The 18,968-nt window shown below is 44.7% G+C and overlaps 1 protein-coding gene across 2 annotated transcripts in view; it reads left to right on the top strand.

The window, feature by feature from the left end:
- LOC146177390 (protein stum homolog) overlaps nucleotides 1–18,968 on the top strand; it is a 316,488-nt gene that overhangs the window by 8,333 nt on the left and 289,187 nt on the right. For both annotated transcript variants that reach the window (XM_084580445.1, XM_084580446.1), the window contains exon 2: nucleotides 14,741–14,916. The gene's annotated coding sequence lies outside the window, so the exon portion shown is untranslated. The remainder of the gene's footprint in view (nucleotides 1–14,740; nucleotides 14,917–18,968) is intronic.

Here is an 18,968-nt window from a genome sequence, read left to right as displayed (position 1 = left end):
ATGCCTGGGGCGCTGCAAGCGTGGCATTAAGGCCTGACACCTTTCGCTGTTTTTCTCTATTATCGTGCGCTGATTTTTGCTTCAGGCATCGCCAGGTAACCTCCGCGCGCTCTTCCGGAAGTCCTCTTTCTGTGCTTCGATGCCTTTCTTCGGAGGCTCCACTGAATGTCTTTGTAAAGCAGCTTCAGTCATGACGTCGACCTTCGGGCGCATGCTTTTCGCAGAAGCGTCGCATGGGCGGAAATTGATGTGCTTAGGTCTATACCAAGAAATTCTGGGCAGGGGCGGCATCTTTAACCTCGATGCTTTTGCAATGTTGATCATAGTAGCCAATTCTCTAACGTGTTAAACCTGAATCACGCGTAAGTGGTTGCCTGGTTGGCCCCGAAAACAATAGTCTCCGCTGCGTTGTAAATAGACAGAAATACTACTCTTGAGAAATGACCGTAAAAAATTCCTTCTCTTCACTTATCTGCAGAGTCCCCTTTTTAACCCTTCCTTACTTTGTTAGGTATCCACAATGACTCCCCTGCGAACATGACAGGTGTGCATCTGCCAAGTAGGAGAGAGATGATACGTGGCATTGCTATGTGACTATACGCTACTTTTCACCTGACGCGTGCGCCCCAGGGTTGGTATAGTTGAAGGCGAAAATCGCGCTTGGTTGAAGAATATATCTTCGCGACGTGATGCTCGGCACAGTGTTTGCTGCACGAGAGATGAATTTCGAGCTTAGAGTACACGGCATGTGCTGTAGTTATTCTATAATGGTTTCAAGTTTATTTTGTACATGAAATAGAAACCTGGTTCTGTCGCCGGGGCTGCAGAGATTTTCAGGCATACCAAAAAAATGAACGTACATGGATATTATATGTTTCAAGAGGTGAAGCAAAACATGAAGAAGAACGGCTGAATTAAAATTTGTTTTCTTTTTTATTACGTAAGCAATAGCACGCGACGTTTCAGCCCGTCGCGTAAACCCAGCCGGTAGCCATGCCGCGCTGAGACGGCGCGTCGTTGCCATATCAAAAAGATCGACTGCAGATGGGGCCCCTCTTCAAGCTGTCGGGTAAATGCGGTGGGTAGCCACGCCGCGCCGCAGAATAGAAGAAGAAGAAGAAGGATAATATGAAGAAGAAGAATAAGAAAAAGAAATAGAAGCTATGTCTTCTTTGCTTACGCAACTTACCGGGTTTAACTAAAGCTAAACCCCAGCTAATCTTTTATTTTTTTGGTAGTCGAGCGAAGAATTAGTGCGGGAACGTGATCTGAGTTTAATGGTGCATGGAATCTAATTGACGTTCGTGAAGCAAAGGTGGATGCGGAAACGTGAGAACGGCTTACAGAAAGATGCGCACACGGGGCAGAAAAGGAGAAAGACGACCACAATCGAAGTATGCCAAAGTGAACTGTGTCTCTCTGGATGGCGGGAAAAGAACAAGGAAGTGACCAGTGAATTCTCTAAAATCTAAAACATCCGAGGAGCGAGTGAAATCTCGTGAGCGCACAAAGGGCACCTGAAGATTTCGAGAGCGCTCAGGTGGCACCGTTCGTGGACAGTGCTGTGATGTGAGGTCGAAAGTTAAAAAGGATTTGCTGAGGCGCCGGTGCTCGCAGCCTTCAACCGCTGAGGGAACCGAAAAAAGCAGACGCTGTCTTCACCGCTTTCCTTCACTCTGTGTCACCGTAGGATGTCTGCGTTGGAAGCGAGGGACCTGTCTGACGTACGCGAAGCTCTCAGCGGAGACGATGGCGGTGTGGGAGCTTGTCGAACTGCCCGTCTCGTGCCTGTTCGACAAAAACGCTGATATCAGTATATGAATCACTGAGAAGTTTATTACGCCTTTGAAGGTTTCCAGCAGGAATGTGCGCGCAATATCCCCATCTTTGGCGAGTGATCTTGGCTTTACTCATGTTTCCTTATCTTCATTTTTTCAACGCTTGCTTGTATGTTTTTCGTGTCCACTCTTTGGCTGCTTTTTTTTTGTTTGAACCAGTGTTTTTAATTTTAGGAAAGTACACTGGTTTCTGTTTCTGCGGCGCTGTCTCAGGTGACGAGGCCAGATGTTCGACGCGCTCCTTCAAAGACAACTGGGAAGCAATAGCACCCATTTCGGCAAACAGCATAGCGGAGTGACGATAGGGACAACGTGCATGATATTTACGTGGGCCCTTCAAGCAAGTGCATAAAGATTATGCTGTTCCGTACAGAGCTCGACTTGCCAGGGTTTCGCTGACGAACTCAACAATTAGACTGAAGTTAAAGCGCACAGGAAGACAAACACAAGAGAAGAAGACACAGGACACACAGGACACCATCTAGCCCACTTCAAGTTTTGTTGAACTCAACAATGCAACGCGGAGTCGCCAAGTGTCGCGCATCGGAAGTGCTGCCCAGTTGAGTGAGTGCTTATAGCTCTGCTGGAATGTTGAATCTTTGGTAATTACTTGCGACGACCCTCAGCCATGGTTCGTTTAAAATTAACGCCAGCTGACAGCTAGTTGCAGCCTGCAGCTGTTCACGTCCCTTTTCCGGGCTTCTCTGCAACTGTTTTTCTCTTGGATGGATGGATAGTACGAGCGTCCGCTTCGAAACAGGACTGTGTCAGGCGTAGCAAGGCTAACAATTAGTCATCTAATATTTTGATCCTTCTCTTTAAGCTTAATCATTATTTTGGAAACTACCGTATCCCTAAATGCAAGCTCCAATTTATTTCGCGATGTATCGAGTTTCCAGTCCTAATTGAATCGCTCTTTATACCCTCCCCTGACTTCAAACCCACAATTTTCCAAACGTTATCTTTCAAAACACTGCCCCGGTCACGCTCACTTTATCTTCATTTTACCTACATCGTAGTGATCCAGAGGTGCTTCTTTGGCAAATATCGACATCCGAATAGTGTGACGTTCCAGCATGATATGTTCAGTTGCCTCTTTGGACTTACCAGACCTAGTGAATGAATCACTGCCACTGCCTTGTCTACAGCACTTTTTTCTGCCATTTGGGCGTTATTATACACCGTCATCACGTGGAATATCATCTTTTTATTAATCGTGATGCGATTGATTTTTGATTTCGCAATTTGGCATATTGGCATACTGCGTGCGTCCATGGTCGACCTATTTCTTTTAAACATAACACAACTTCAAGTATAACCATACTGACATTTTCATTTTTACGGGAGGTGCTTAAATTACCACTATCTTACCTTTTGCCCTTACTGCGTTTTGTGAGAGACAGGTAGAAATAAAAAGATGAAGAATCTTTTTCTAAAAGTTTATGCATTATGTTTTAATAAAAACAACCATGATCAGATGATCGTCCAATAAAAGCAGGAAGCAGGCTTGATAAAAATGGGCATCACAGTGTAATAAATATAAGACGTTATAAAATAGGATTATAATAAGAAGGTACAGATTATCATAAATAAGCATATGGGTACATGAAAGTATATCAACAAAACAATGCTCATGATTTAATAAACTGCTGCTTAACGACATGTTTTTTGAAATAGGTTATTTATTCTAAGAAGAATATTATTGTAATATAGACTTAAAAGTGCAGCAGGAAATCCTGTCTTTCTGAAGTAAATTGTTTTCTTTTCAGAAAGCCTAATATGGATATGGTTAACTCATGAAGCCTGATATAGATATGGTTAACTCATGAAGATATGGAAGTATACATAACGATTTCAATCTTAATAACCCGGCAGATATTTATAGCTACGTTTCATGGAAACAGATAGCACAAAGAGAGCGTGTTCACGGAGCTGAATGTCAGAAATTAATGTGTTTTATTGTTGTTGAAAATATTGATACTATAAGCGCTTGGGTTTGTAATCCTTGACGATGCTTAGTACGCATAGCGTAGGTATTGTCCCGTGATAAGAGACAGTATTCAAGGGACTAGTATAAAAAAGTGACAACATAACTTATTACAAAAAAAAATTCAAGCTTGTTTTACGGTTTCTCTGTGTGTAAATGCCATTAAAGATATTTGAGCACGTGAATTTAACTTAAGGTGAGCACCCATCATTTTTACCTGTTATTACGGAGCGGGTTGGGAGCAAGCCAAGTGACCATTTTTTTTGCGAAGTTTATTAATCGTATAAATAGTTTTGCTTGAGGTTTACACTTGTGGCTATGGAAATGCAAAACTCTTCTTTTGATGAAAGGGGGGAGGGGGGTTGTTGTGCGGTAACATACAGTTCACTTTGTGTACAGGGCCGCCGTAGATGACAGAAATATGTGTGTAATTATTACATAAATTTCTGGTAGAACAATGAATCATAAATGAGTTGTTATCGTGAAGTAATATGGAATTTAGGTTTAGTAAAACTAAATAAAGGTAGACCGAATAGTGAGTCTTGCTGGACTCTTCTGTTGATGAGCCATTCTTCGAGAGCGATTCATTTATTTCCAGGATGTTTGATACCAATTATGAAGTAATGCGTCGTGAAGCAAATAGTATAAAAAGTTGCGTCAATAATACCTCCGAAGGCTGCCGCTTTCTTTTTTACCAATAAGCGATACAAAATAGTAATATGTGGGTACTTCTTATCGGTACCGTTAATATAACATAGTGATTAAGTTACTGTGCGCTTCTCGGCAATTTTCTGCAAATAGCAATAAGCAAATGCGTCTCCTGCTTATATTTAGTTCATATTTTTTGTATTTTTGGAAAAAGGAGATATTTAAATATTTACAGTTAATCAGATAAGATGCCTTTTATCGAGGTGCAGTTTATGATATTGCTGAATGCAGGAGAAATGTTGCTAGAAAATAGTTTCATTCTGTCTATAACTAGCCCGGTGATTTCCAATGACAATTTATACTTGGTGTGATCAATGGGAAAAAGCTTGAAATACGGGTAATTCGGCAAAAGTTATCGTATGACAGTATTTTGAAGGGTTGGACACTGAGTACAGGAAAATAATTGTTTGAATATGTTAGAAATGACTGTTGCATTCGTCAACATATATGAACCAGTGTTTACATTCTGTAGGTTTTGCTTTGATAATAGTGTATTCATGAACTGTTTCGTAAGCTCTCAGTTTGTATGAAAATTGTTTCAATGCTCTCGAATGCCTCTTCTTTGTCTCCTATACAACTGAGTTACTGGCTGCCTCTTTGTTCTTTTATATTTTGTAGTTCGTTTTTAATTCACAATAAACCGCACGTCCCCGCATGTTTTCTTAGATCTGAAAAAAGTGTGTGTTTAGTTTTTCAAGGGCAGTTCTTTAATGAGAAATAAACTATTCGAGAGCATAGCTTGGAGCGTTGCCAGAAGAAAAACAAGCCACCAATCTCTGTTCGCAATTGTATTCATAAAGTTTGTTGTGGAAAGTGCTTGCACCGTTTTTGCATGTGGGTATTGTATTATATTTAAATGCAGTGAGAATAGTATAATGGTCTTATTACGTCATTGATTACACTTGCAGTTTTAGAATGCCCTTAAGAAAACATGGTCAATTAGTGTATTAGATACACTATCGGCACATTTGAAATGCTTGTAAACCATGTCAGCTGAAATACGAGTATTTTGTTTTCGGGTAGCATAAGCTATTCCTTAGGATTATGTACTGTGATTTATTCCCCCCTCCCCCCCCCCCTCCCCCCCCCCTCCCCCCTTCTACCTTAAAACAAAATTGCTTCTGGCTTCCGTTATTTAGTTTGTAGTGTTATCAAGCTTCAACACTGAAAACAAGGATGAAGCTGGACGATGCCGGACCAATAATTGTGTCGCAGTTCTCAAAAGGGAGAACGTAGTCAGACTGTAGCTACACGGACACACTCTCGGTGCTGGTTAACGAGATGTCGGATCGCTAACGAGTTTTACCAACATGAATGTGCATGGCATGTTGGACGCTTGAGTTTACCCCGCTGACACAAACTTCTGCATAACAGCGGGGTATATAAAACAGACTGGTTAGCCAAGATTGAGATATGGAAGCAGCAGTAAATGAAGAATTTAATTGCGCAAACAAATCGCTAAATTCCTCATAGGTTATGAAAAGTTGCGCACGCGTTGTTTTGAGTACGAATTAAACTCATCCATGATGAAATAAGACATCATTAAATTCGAAAACATCACTGACTCACCGTCCGTGCACTGGTTATTCATTGGGTATGGATATATATTTGATGCTAGCAACGGTCTAGACATTATCCTGAGATTTCCTGACACATCGAAGTTGCGTGTTTGTTGCTCCTTTAACTAAGTTCATCCTCTTTTTCATGCTATTTAGTTTCTATTCTCTGATACAATGAGTAATAATTATGTAGTTTTGTTGTTTCTTTATTCACTGTGAGTCAATGCTGTTTTTGCGCACGCACCAAAATACCTTCGCAGGACATCGTTTTCCCTCGATCTTCTGCAGCCGTTCTTCGAGCAAAACTTTACCCTGCGCTTGCACGATGTTCTTCCCGTGCACCGCCTCATTAGTGGTTTTCGGAGAACAGCTAATGCTAATCTGTTAGCCGCTCTCTGGTTTATTTTTATCCCCGCTTGTTGATACACTGAGTTTAGGCACATAACCGCATTTCCAAAAGTAAACCCCGACACTAATACTCCTTACCAGATATCCCCCAAAATTCATACCTAGCGTTTCTCATAACGCCGTGTGCTTAATTACTGCGGCATGAATCTTCCTTTTGAACATAGTATTCTGTTCGTGTTTATCACTTATACAGGTTGCCCTAGTTTGTCCGTACTGCGAGCCTTTTGCGCTCTCAAAAATTGCGTATCAGTACTTTCAAATTACCTAGTCGCTCATCCCTGTTATCATAAAGTATGACTAGGCTGAGTTTATTTGTGTGGAATGCAAAGCAAAGAGCGTCTCCACTGCTGCCACAGCACTCTCAAGAGACTAGACTTATTTGCTGGCCAGGTTAAAGCACAATATCGTGTGCGCATTGGAGTACCATAGCCGCTGCTGCACAATGAATAAGCCTAGATTAGAAGAAAGATCATATGCTAAATCGCGTATTCGTAGCCCTCTCTTTCCTTTTTTGCCATGAAATGCACTAATCATCGATCATTTTTTTGCCATCGCGGGAACGGTGGAGCCACGCGTTCTCATTGGTGCTTCAAGCGAGTGCGCATGAAGAGCTATAAGGATGGTTTCAATCAATCAATCAATCAATCAATCAATCAATCAATCAATCAATCAATCAATAAATAAATCAATCAATCAATAAATCAATCATCAGCTGCCTGGAATGAAGTTTATGAACATTCGTTTCATGCTTTTAGCGACACCATGCGGGGTGGGACGTGGGCAGCCTCATCCTTTCGTTCTGAATTTATCTGGCGAATAATGCACTTCCACCGAGCATGCCTGAGCAAGGATGTAAATTGAGAACCTTACAAGAGCTGCAACAATATGAAAAGAGAAAGCAAGCCGTAGCTGTCCCACTGAACTACACTTGGTTTTGTTTTACTCGAGCGACGGAGCCGCGTTGCTCCAGAAGATCTATTCTCTAGCACTATTCTCGGCTAAAAAAAACGCCTGCTATATCTTCTGCGCATTGCCTCTGCGCAGGTCGGCCGCCTAAAAGCTGCTGGACCAAAGCGCCTTCAAACAGTCATCATGCAAACGTGGGCCAGAACATTAAAAACAGGATCAATGCCGGCAGCAGCTTTGAATGTGTTGTTTGAGTATGAATGGCCGAGAATGCAGAGTGCAGTAGGCGAACGCTGTTTTGAGACTAACAGCTTTCAGGGAACGTCGAAGAAGACGTCAGCCTTTGATGTGCCCGAAAAATATCTCATGTTCGCCCAGATTGAAATTGGTAGCGACGCGCGTAGGTCGAGTATTCTGCTTATCGTATACATGAGGTTTATGGCGCAAGAGCATCTAGGGCTTTATTGCGCTATACCGTATACACGAGGCTATACGGTTGTTATCGCGATGGTGCATATGCACGATGATCCTAACCGGCATTAGTATGTGCTAAGCCCGGTTACCTGTTGAACGGCAGCTACGTTACAGCCTTGGTAGGTTAAGTTGGATTGCCCCAGATTCTCTACGCGTCATCAGTGTAGAAAGAGAGCTGGCGTGAAGGCAAAGCACAGAAGCGCGCGACAGCTCAGAATGCGGATGCATTATGCGCGTGAAGGAATCCGAATGCGTCCCCAAGCGGAAAAACAGATCAAGAGCGCACGAACGCTGACCTACCGTAAACTCAAAGCCTTGAGAGTATGCAAATGTGTGGCTGTCAGCATCAGCGACCAATGGGCGATAAACTCAGTCAAAGGGTGACCTTTCAAGCTGTCTGACAGCCATAATTGTAGCGTATACAGGGTGGCCAAGTATGTTAACCGATTAATATTTTCGGTGCATCCATGATTACTGCATACAACCTTGGGTACACTAGGTGGTTGCTCTAAGCCTCTAATATATTTGGTTTGGTTTGGTGTGGTTTGGTTGGGTTTAACGTCCCAAAGCGACTCAGGCTATGAGAGACGCCGTAGTGGAGGGCTCCGGAAATTTAGCCTATCTGGGGTTCTTTAACGTGCACGGACATCGCACACCACACGGGCGCCTTGCTGTTCGCCTCCATCGAAAAGCTGCCGCCGTGGCCGGGATTCGATCCCGCGTCCTTGTGAACAGTAGTCGAGCGCCGTAACCACTGCGCCACCCCGGCGGGGCTCTAATGCATTTGCGTGGAAAAATCTAAAACTGGGCGTTGTTTTCTTTTTCTGCACAATTTTTATTCACAAATATAAAGATGCGTCCGGTCCCTTTACACGCATCGAATCATAAATGCCTCCTAATTGTTCTTAACTACCATCTTCTGCTTTGCGTAGTTGAAGTCATCATTATAATTATAATGCGAGATGGAGGCCTACTTTGTCCCTGTTCCAGCTTGGCTTCGGTTGGCTTCGACGGTGCAAGGCGACGATGGAGATGAACCGCGCCTCCAACCAAATGTTACGGGGTGGCATGACAAGCGATAGAATACGGCGACACAACAGAAACTGAACGACGTGATGACATGACGATGAAATATGTTTTAATGGCCAGCGGGCCTGGCGCGAGCGCTCCGCCCCGCGCCACTGCCCGCTTCGTCATCTTCGTAGCAATAGCATGAGTGAATTCTATCATCTGTGGATTGTAAGGAAGACAAACGTCATAAGGAGGTTTGCTAGGGTTTACACAAACGGTCGATTGAAAATGTATGTGCATCTGTTATGTATTTCGTGAATTTGCAACCTGTAGTTCCCATCGACGATTCTATCATCCTGATTCTGAACGGCGTATCAGAAACTACTACTACGTATTAGAATGACTCGTTCTAATCACCAGTGAAGAAGTTTTATATTCTAAAACAACCGGGTGAAGCATAAGAACAGCGCTTGTGTAGAAGCTCCAGTACCAACTATGGTAATGTCATAAGGACGGCATATTTTTGCCATTCGTAACGTCGTTTATGAGTATAAAAACACAATGAACACACTATATTATTTTCGGCCTGCAGTCTATAGTGGCAGGCAATGTAAAGGCAGGAGAAACTGGAACTAAGTGGTGAGGTCAACTGACGCACCGGTTGCAGCGACGGTCTAAACGGCGCCCGCCTGCGATTCTCTGAACGCGGCAGGGCTTGGCACTGCGGGAACCCGTCCACCAATGGCAATGCACAGGCGTGCGAAGTTCGACAGTTCAGGCTTGCGAGCGTAGAGTAGTTGTTTTTATGCCTCCCCACTTCCCCCCTCGTTATCCTGAATAAGACGAGCGTCATTTTTTCAAAAGGGAAAAGTCTGTGCAATTATACGTGTCACCAACATTCCAATTTCTATGGCACATCGCTGGCGAGCCTTTCACATAGACTGAAAAAATATCCATGGTTAACACTTAAGCTCCGGCTTTAAGGGCACGGCTCGAAGGCGTAACGGCATGACTGCGCCTCCACTCACGAATCCTCGTTAGCGCTCATGCACTATGTTAATATCTTAATAACTACTCCCGCAGTTGGTCCCTTTATTATTTAACAGCTTACACACCCCTTAATTACTTCATTATGTCAAAGACCACCCGACATGAAAGCACTACCTTAACGAAGTCGTAAGAACCCGTCTGCGTGGCCTAAGGGCAGCGTGTCTCTCTTTGGCTCCGCAGGTCCTGGGTTTGAATCCCACCTCCGTAAAGGGCTCCTACCAACCCGACCATGTAATGTGGTCTGATAACGTTACATAATCGGCCGACCAGTCAGAGTGCGGTGGTGTAACCTGCCAACTACATCACGTTATATGCATGCTCATCATTTTGGCAGCCGGGTTTTATCCAGAACAGCATCCTCAATGCTGTCGCCTTAAAAAAAAAGAAAACATCAGTCGGAATATAACTCAACTTAAGCGGATTAAGATGTTCGAAGACACTGTTTGCGATGGCTTGTTATGGTTTCGCTTTGTGGTTTAGCAACGAGAGATTTGCACAGAGTTTGGAAAAGGACTAGACTTCGTTAGTTGGGTTTGGTCGTTAGATAGAAAGCTACACAATCAGTGAGCGGCATGGTAATGGGAGTAAACATGTCGTCGGTTTTAATCCCTATCCCAATTTAACCTCCACCTTGACTAGCAGATGGATGCTAAATGAGGAGCGAAATGATGTGACACCATACTGAATCCTGCAAAAAAAAAAAAAGAAAGGTTGCACCTCAGTGTTTCATATATAAGGTTATGTGTTTATCAGAATGCTGTTTCTCCTGACGGCGCTCATGAGTCAAGTAGCGCTTTTGCATGTTTGAGCAGCAGAAGTGTTCAGTTGTGTCGGAACACTGTTAGAATTCAACGTTCTCTGCTCGCTAAATATCCCGGCGTTTTGGAGGCACTGCACGTGCACTCAATAAGTTGATGACTTGTGGCTCCACCTGTCGTAACAAGTGGCAATATAGGCGCACCAGAGGCTGGAGGAGTAGGTTCGCTCGCTCTTCTCGGCGAAACATCTGCGCTAAATTGTTCGCGGGAAGGTCGTGAACGAGTGTGGAATTCCTTCTTGACACCTGCAGTCGTAAAAATAGCGGGAGGCGGATCGTTGTTTCCTGATCGTGCTCTTGCCGCATGAAGGCGGGCGCTCGGGTCTTTGGAAACGGTGCACACGACTGCTTTTTTGTTAGCCCGGGTATGCTAACAGTCTATTTATTGCGAGGACGGATAAAAATTTCTTAAAGTGGCAAATAAAACTATAATTTCCTGCTTGACTCGCCTCAGGATAGAGTATTTCTGGCAGGAAGGTCGACTCATGAGTATTTGGCCGCCGGCATATCGTAAAGGATCCGGTCGACCAAGTAGAAGCTGGCCATTTTCTTAAACAGTCTGCACGGGAGATGTGCAGTCCGCGTTAGTTCTTGCTTAGTGATCTGGGGGTAGAACCCAATTCACATTCATGAATAAATGGGCGCGAGGACGCCTGCCTGTCGTTTCAAAAATTAGAGGATACTTTGGCGACTAAAGTCTTGAAAGGCCAAAGCCTGAGTGCTGCTCTCTGCTACGCGACTGTTGCGCATGTGGCGATGAATACGAGTACAACGAGCGACTACTCTAACATTCTGCGAGTGCATTTATTCAGTGAATTCTGCTTGGCAGTGACGAGGTCGCGCTCCTTGTTTTTCAATGTCTACTGTTATGTGGTTGATTTTATAGGGTGTACTGCATTAATTAGTAATTAATTATGCAATTGTCACTGATCAGTAATGATTAACAATTAATTCCTAATTATTTAGTCATTATTAGTAAACCGTAATCTGTTATTAGTAATTATTTAATCATATAGTCATTTATTAGTATTTGATCACTGCTTGCCATATGGCCATATATGGCACGCATTCGCGCATACTGTGGTGGTGTTCTGTGATTGGTCGACACTTCCATGACGTCATCCCGTCTCGACCAGTCAGATCCGCCGCAAAAGCGTGGCACTTTTACTGACAACAACGATGAGGCAATAAAGGCTTTCGCCTTAATATTTTTACGAGCGGCACAGTCATTAAAGCGGAACTAACAATGTTCATCGGGGATGGCAGGGTGAAGTTTAATATAGGTAACTATCGGCAAGTAAACCATAAAGATTTTAACGCGACTGCGATAAGGGCTCCGTTCTTAAGAAAATTTTAAATGATTTTTTGTGGCTCTGGACTAAGGGCCCACTTAAGTTACCTTTGTTTTTGTCTTAATTCAATAAAGTTTATTCACTCACTCACTCAAGAACATCCCGCGAAACATTAGAGGCTCTGACGGGTGGTAGTTAAAGGTGACATGTCTGGGCACTCATTAGTCGATTGGTTGTGTGACGTCACCAGACCACGTGCCAGAGTGCAGGTGCTGCCACCTTGGGCTACTCCTTTGAGAAAGAAATCGAACCCACCCAGACACTCAGACTCTGAGGCAAATGGTCCCAGGCCGTGCAGGGGCCATAATGCGTTTGGAATCAGGCGGGGTTGTATAAAATCTTTGCGGCGTGACATTATAAATAACGCTCTAGCTTAAAGGGCACATAAAAAGTTTTTCCCTAAAACAAGAAAACGCGTCCGAGCATTAGGCATCCCATTAATCGTCTCCGCAGGGAAAAGGTGCTCCTCCTCTTCCATCTCGCTCTGGCCATGGCGGCGTGCAAGAGAAATAAAAATAAAACAAGCCATGCTGGTGTCCCATAACGCCCCGTCTCGCCCCTCCCTTCCACTCTATTCATGCGTAAATTGCAAATGTCCAACGAGCGTCCGCGCACGACGTCATAGGTGAGGTCTCACGCGCGGTATACGCGAGGTTGTGTCGCCCAAATCGGTTTCGAGCGGTCATTAGGATCACTATTTAAAAATAAATGTAAATTATAGGCTAGACGCAAAGCGTTCTAATTTGACTCGAATACTCGCAAAGACCACCTCCATAATTTTTCATTTAAGAATAGCACCATAGGTAGCGTTACAGAGGCCATTTAAGAGTGTGTGCTAAAGGGTATGTGCGAGTGAAAGGTGCTAAAGAGGAGCCGGCAAAAGGGAGGCATCGGTTGCGACATCATCGCCACTCGCGCATGGGAGCGGCGCTGCTCGAGTACGAGCAGCTCACCAATGCAACGCCCCCCTGCGACCTGTTCTCGCCCTGGCCCGCTGCTACGGATTTTCAGCGAGAGATTGTCGGAATCGCGGGGAAACGCACCACACCGCCCTGTGCAGTGCAGCAGCTGACCAGAGCCGTCATCTACGAGGAACTCTAACACCACCTCCTCGTTTACACCGACGGCTCCGTGGCCAGAGACAGTTGCTCGCTAGCAGCGGCGCACAGACAGCTGCACCTGTTATACCTGGGTTCTTCCACCACGGCGGAGCTGCTGAGATTACGCCTAGGCCTGGATCTACTGCTTGAACTGACTCCGCCGCCACCCAGGTGTGCCGTGCTATGTGACTCCCGCTCTGCCCTCAGCCGCCTTCGAACCACCGGCCGGGGAACTCCGCTGCTGTGTCAGATTCGCGCGCGTCTCAAGCGCTTGGCGGAGCGTGGCTGCGCTATACGGGCACAGTGGATCCCCGGGCACTGCGGCATAGAGGGCAACGAACGTGCCGACGAGCTCACGACCGCAGCACATGAACTCCCTCCTAGCGACGAGCAACTCGCTTTGGAGGATGTGCGTGCGGTAATCGACGATCACCTACGGACGCAGCACCCCGACCCACGCATCGCAAGAGGTGAGCGCATTCACAGTGTCAGCGGCCGCTCGCTGACTCGGCTGCAACGCGCAATGATCCTCCGTGCACGCATTGGATGTGTGTGGCCTGGGGAACGACGGATGCGCCACGGACTTGCCACTAGTGACGAGTGTGACGGCTGTGGCGCGGTAGAATCTCTCGAACATCTTCTACTGCGCTGCACCGCGCTAGCCGAACCACGACGTGAGTTGCTGGCGTCTTACAGAGCGCAGGGGGTAATCCCGGACAGCGTAGCTGTGCTCCTGTGGCCGCCGGGTTGTGCGCGCGTCCGCGAGCGAGCTCACGTGAGCTTGTGTGAGTACATCGAACAGGCGGGCTTGATGACCCGCCTATTTCACCTCGCCAGATAGTGCGCGCTGGGACTGAACGCTCCAAGTGTGCTATTTCCCACAATAACGGCTGATCGCCCACGACAGCCGTCAGTGCTTTGTACAGTTGGCCAGTGCGTGCGCTGTGAAAGTTGCCTGGACGCAGAGCTATTGCGGAGGCCCGCCCGATGTGCCGAGTGCTCAGTGACTTAAGACATTTGCGGGTGGGCCTCAAGCAAACTACTGTATACTGTACCATAGTGTATATATTTCTTTTATTTTTACCTACCCCCTTTCTTTCTCCCTATCGCTCACCTCTTTGATTTCCTCTACCTTCTCCTCGCTATTCCTTTATGTCCGCCGCCCCAGTTCACGTGCTTCAGATATAAGAAAGCAGATAGCGGGGCTGGCACACATCTTTTCTTTCCTTTTGTACATATAATAAATAACCACTACAACAACAACAACAAAAAGGGAGGCAATAACGCTGTCTCGTCTAACCCTTAAATATGCGTACTGCCCCCCCCCCCCCCCCCTCATACACCCATATTTTTGCTCTCATGTATACCATGCTGTGGAGAACAGCAAAACATTTACTGCGTTTAGAAAATATCGTATGCGTTTTGCTTATTACCACATTTTGAAACAAAAGAAAAATAAGTTTTATTTTTTTCTCTCGAAGTTGTTGCACAATGTGTTAAATGCGTATTTATTTTTGTGCTTGCTTCCAGGAGAGGGATTTCCGCTAAAACATCGCCACGACGCCGCTCCAGAGCAGCGTGGCTGAGGAGGGAGCAGACTTTGCTGGCGGAGCGGAGCGCGTAGTGCGTGAGCAATTTGACAGTCGTCGGATCGGACTGTGGCGCCACAGGAGAAGCCCCGAGGAGACTCACCGACAACATACTCAGTGAGTGTAACACCGCTTCTTAACACCCCCCCCCCCCCTCTACACACATACGCTTTCGCTCTTGTGTGCCCTACCCCGGCCCGGATCAGAGTCTTCCTTTGCGAGCGCAGCAATAGCTCGAAGTTCGGGCCGGTCTATTATCACTCTACTAAACCCTGCCCAGTTTTCTCCAAACTGGCCCACTCGCGTAGCAATTTAAATTTATTAGAGTACTGTGTGCATAGGAACGTTTACTGCGCAACTTAGAAAGCTTTCCGTGAAGGCTCTCAAATCTCCATAACGGCTTGAAAAAAGGCTTGGCAAACACGGAAAGAGAGTGCATAATTAGTTTCGAGACAGGTAGATGCTGATCGAGCAATGAAATGAAGTCATTCTGCTAGGGTTCTAATTACGCCTCGTATATTACAGTCAGAACTGATAAAGAAATCGAGCGATTTTGGTCGCCTTTGGGTACACATGACAGCGGGCGCTCGCTTATAGCTGATACAGGGCAGCCTGGCTGCGCTCTTTCAGGCAGTAGGTGAACGCGCTTGTAGGTGAGGCTGAAGTCAACGTTTTGCCACGGCAGTCTAAGAACGTCGTTTTATAAGGCAGTCCACTGCTGGAATTCACTTTTTGGATTCAGAGAACACGCGCTTTCGCTGCTCTTCAACGACTGAAGAATTCCACTTAATCTTTTTTCTTCTATCGTACAACGCGACCGGGTGTACGCTTATTATTCTTGACGTTTTAGGAAGTAGGTAAAAAAAGAAAACAGTTTTTTGTAGGTTTATTGCGAAAGCCAGGTCTAACCGCTCGTCGCTGTGTGTTGTGTTCGTGGTCCCCGAGCCGGCGCTGAGCCTAACAGAATAACGCTCGGTCACCCGCAGCTAATGCTTTCGCTCCATATTCGGTTCAGCAACGTGGAACCGTCCTAATCTTCTTTCTCGTTCGAAAACCAAAGTGCAACTGCAGCCAATGCTAAGGAAAACGAGAAAAATTGCACTGCTTATCTCTGTTAAATCGATCATAGCGTGTAAGCACGAGCTTTTTTTCGGAGTTTTAACACTGTGGAATTGCGGTCTTTTTTTTTTTATTCGGTGCTTACGTAATATAAACTTTTTGTGGCTACGGCCCTAGTGTTCTGCAGTTTCAGCAGTACATGTGGCGCAATTTGGAGCAGCCGCATCAAATGACGCAGCTTTAACTCTGTTTTTAGGCCTGGTTATGGCAATCGAAAGCACACATCGCGGTGTCTCCTCGGTTAAGACCCTGGGGTGTTGAACCCGAGTACCACGTTTGAACCCTAGTGGTAGCGCTGCGGTGCTTTTCTTTTTTTTTTTCTTTTGGTGTGGAAAAACTCTGTGAAGTCATTTTCAGTAATTGGTCTCCCATGGGCGCCATCACTGTCTCCGTAGGCTGGTAAGTTGAAAGACCCGTCAAGGAGACTTACGTGTTGGAGCCGCTATACCGGACTGAGTTTGAATTTCCCGCGCGAGACCACGTGGTCGTTAACTCACGAATACGAGCGACGGCACGAGCAAGATCGGACACAATTTCGGCCGATGATGGTGAGCTAGGGAGTGCTTCCGCACTGTAAGAATCGAGTAACTTTCTTCCCTAACAAAACCGTGGCCCTGTATTGTCCGTCTCTGCTAGAGCGGCCGAAGTGACCCATCGGAATTAAATTGAAAGTCGGGCGAAGGCTCACGTAGTTCGTGCAGCTGCAGTGGTCCGACAAGTGTTCGCGTCGTATTAATGGGGACGGACAGAATGCGTCTAGATGTCTTCGTGCGCCAACAGCAGAGAGTAAAAACTCAGGTAGCAGCGCTCTTTGTTCTTGCGCTCTTGTAAGAGCACCCTTTAAACCCCTTACGGCTTCATTAGCCCAGAACTTTGCCCGTGATAATGCATTTATGTGCACTGCAGTCTTTGTTATAAATACAGATTTACTTTTAGGTATGGTTTGGTTTGGTATTTTTTATGACAATGTCGGGTTTCCGCTTTCTTTCGCTATATATGTGCGTGAAGCTCTTTTTACCCGTTGCATATTTGGAGAAATCATATGTGTAGACAGCGCATTTGAAAGAAGACAGGCAGACATAATTTTATATTTTTTTAAAGTGAAAAGGTGGCTGTGTTTTGAAACGTAATGCCAGCTCTGGAGGACGTTAGATAGCAGGTTAATCACATAAGCTCCAGAGGGGCTTAAAGGTTATTAAAATTTTAACTTTGGCGTGAAGGATGCATAAAGTCATTAAGGTACTCAATATAAATCTCTTTTTTAAAAGCTCTGAGCTGTATAAGAGCGGACATTACGGCAAGACGGACATGTTTACATTACAGAGCCCATTGAGCAGATTATTGATTACCTACAAATAAACTCTCTATAATTTCATTTTCTGGGGCAATATTTGGTGTGGTTTGGTTTGTGGGGTTTAACGTCCCAAAGCGACTCAGGCTATGCGACACGCCGTAGTGGAAGACTCAGGAAATTTCAACCACCTGGGGTTTCTGGGACAATATATATATATAAACTTGAAGTAGGTGACACACGGTGAAAAAACAACACTTTAATCCGACGTTTCGGCCGGGGTCCGGCCTTTGTCAAGGAATGTAGGAATGTCTCTACATTCCTTGACAAAGGCCGGACCCCGGCCGAAACGTCGGATTAAAGTGTTGTTTTTTCACCGTGTGTCACCTACTTCAAGTTTATGACCTACCGGACCCATTCGAGCTTCAACCCCCTCGCTATATATATATATATATATATATATATATATATATATATATATATATATATATATATATATATATATATATATATATATATATATATATATATGTGTATATATATATATATATATATATATATATATATATATATATATATATATATATATATATATATATATATATATATATATATATATATATATATATATATATATATATATATATATATATATATCTCATCACTGCCTCTGAGCGGGTTAAACGGCGATTGGTAATCTCTGAACGCAACCTAAAGGTAACATACACTCACTGAAGGTCGGAAAGGATTACGGTGAAGCTAATTGAACAGTGTTACCATTGCATGCCGTCACCTCGTGGTTCTGTTCACGGCTGGTTTTTGCGGCTATTAAGAATTAAAAACATCACATAATGCCACCTAAAGCGGAACAGCCCCCCGGAAAGATCTTGGTAGCTTTTTTTAACGTTGCGCTTTTAACGTTGCGCTTTAAAAAAGAATCAGAAAAATGTTACGCTTAGAGGATTCAAACATGTTCTGCTCGCTCAGCGCTAAGATGAGTAGTGTCAATGTATTGCGCCATTGAAGCTTTTTTGTTTTCTTTATTACTGTCTTGGCAGCACTAACAAACACAAAATACATTTACATGACAATAAAACCAAAAATCACTAAAATCATTTAATCCATTGCGCCATTGAAGCAACCAGTACAGCAGGCTTTAAATGCGCTCTTATAATAATGATTATAAGAATAATAATAATTGGCTCACAAGAAGGGAAATTTCATCTGTCACACTTGTTTCTGTGGACACCTGAACTGCGCCGTAGGGGAAGGGAGGAAGGTGGGAGTGATAGTGGAAAGTATGCTCTGGTATATTGTATTCTGTATATGCATGGTTGAATGAGGCCCTATTGTCAGAATCGACGTTTGACCCTCTTAATGCAATAATTCATAAATCGTACGCCCTTTGCAAGATCCGCCTACCTTGCCAACATTTCACGCCGGGTTTAGAAGTGGTTAGAATGAACGACGGGTAGTCTTTTAGTTATGTTATCAGCCTTCCCGGGCGGCGACAAGAAAGAATAGCTTCAAAACGGTTCTTTGAAGAGGTTTGTTAACAACGCTTGATATAAAGGATCAAAACAAAGGATGCGACGCATGCATGTTTGCTACTACCAGTTATTCCTGGTGGGACATGAATGTCGTCTCAAATTTTTATTCTTATATCGATGCGTCAGAGGATTCATTAGAGGTGCGTTTTACGGCGTGAACCGCTATACGGAGTGTACTTTGAGTAGCCGCGTGTATGAAGTCCGTCCAA

This window comes from Amblyomma maculatum, chromosome 10 (assembly GCF_055883805.1).
Source record: "Amblyomma maculatum isolate TAMU_Amacu chromosome 10, ASM5588380v1, whole genome shotgun sequence".
Taxonomy (NCBI): Eukaryota; Metazoa; Arthropoda; class Arachnida; order Ixodida; family Ixodidae; genus Amblyomma; species Amblyomma maculatum.
The sequence above is the reverse complement of the archived record's forward strand: the minus strand, read 5'-3'. Positions and strand labels throughout refer to the sequence as shown.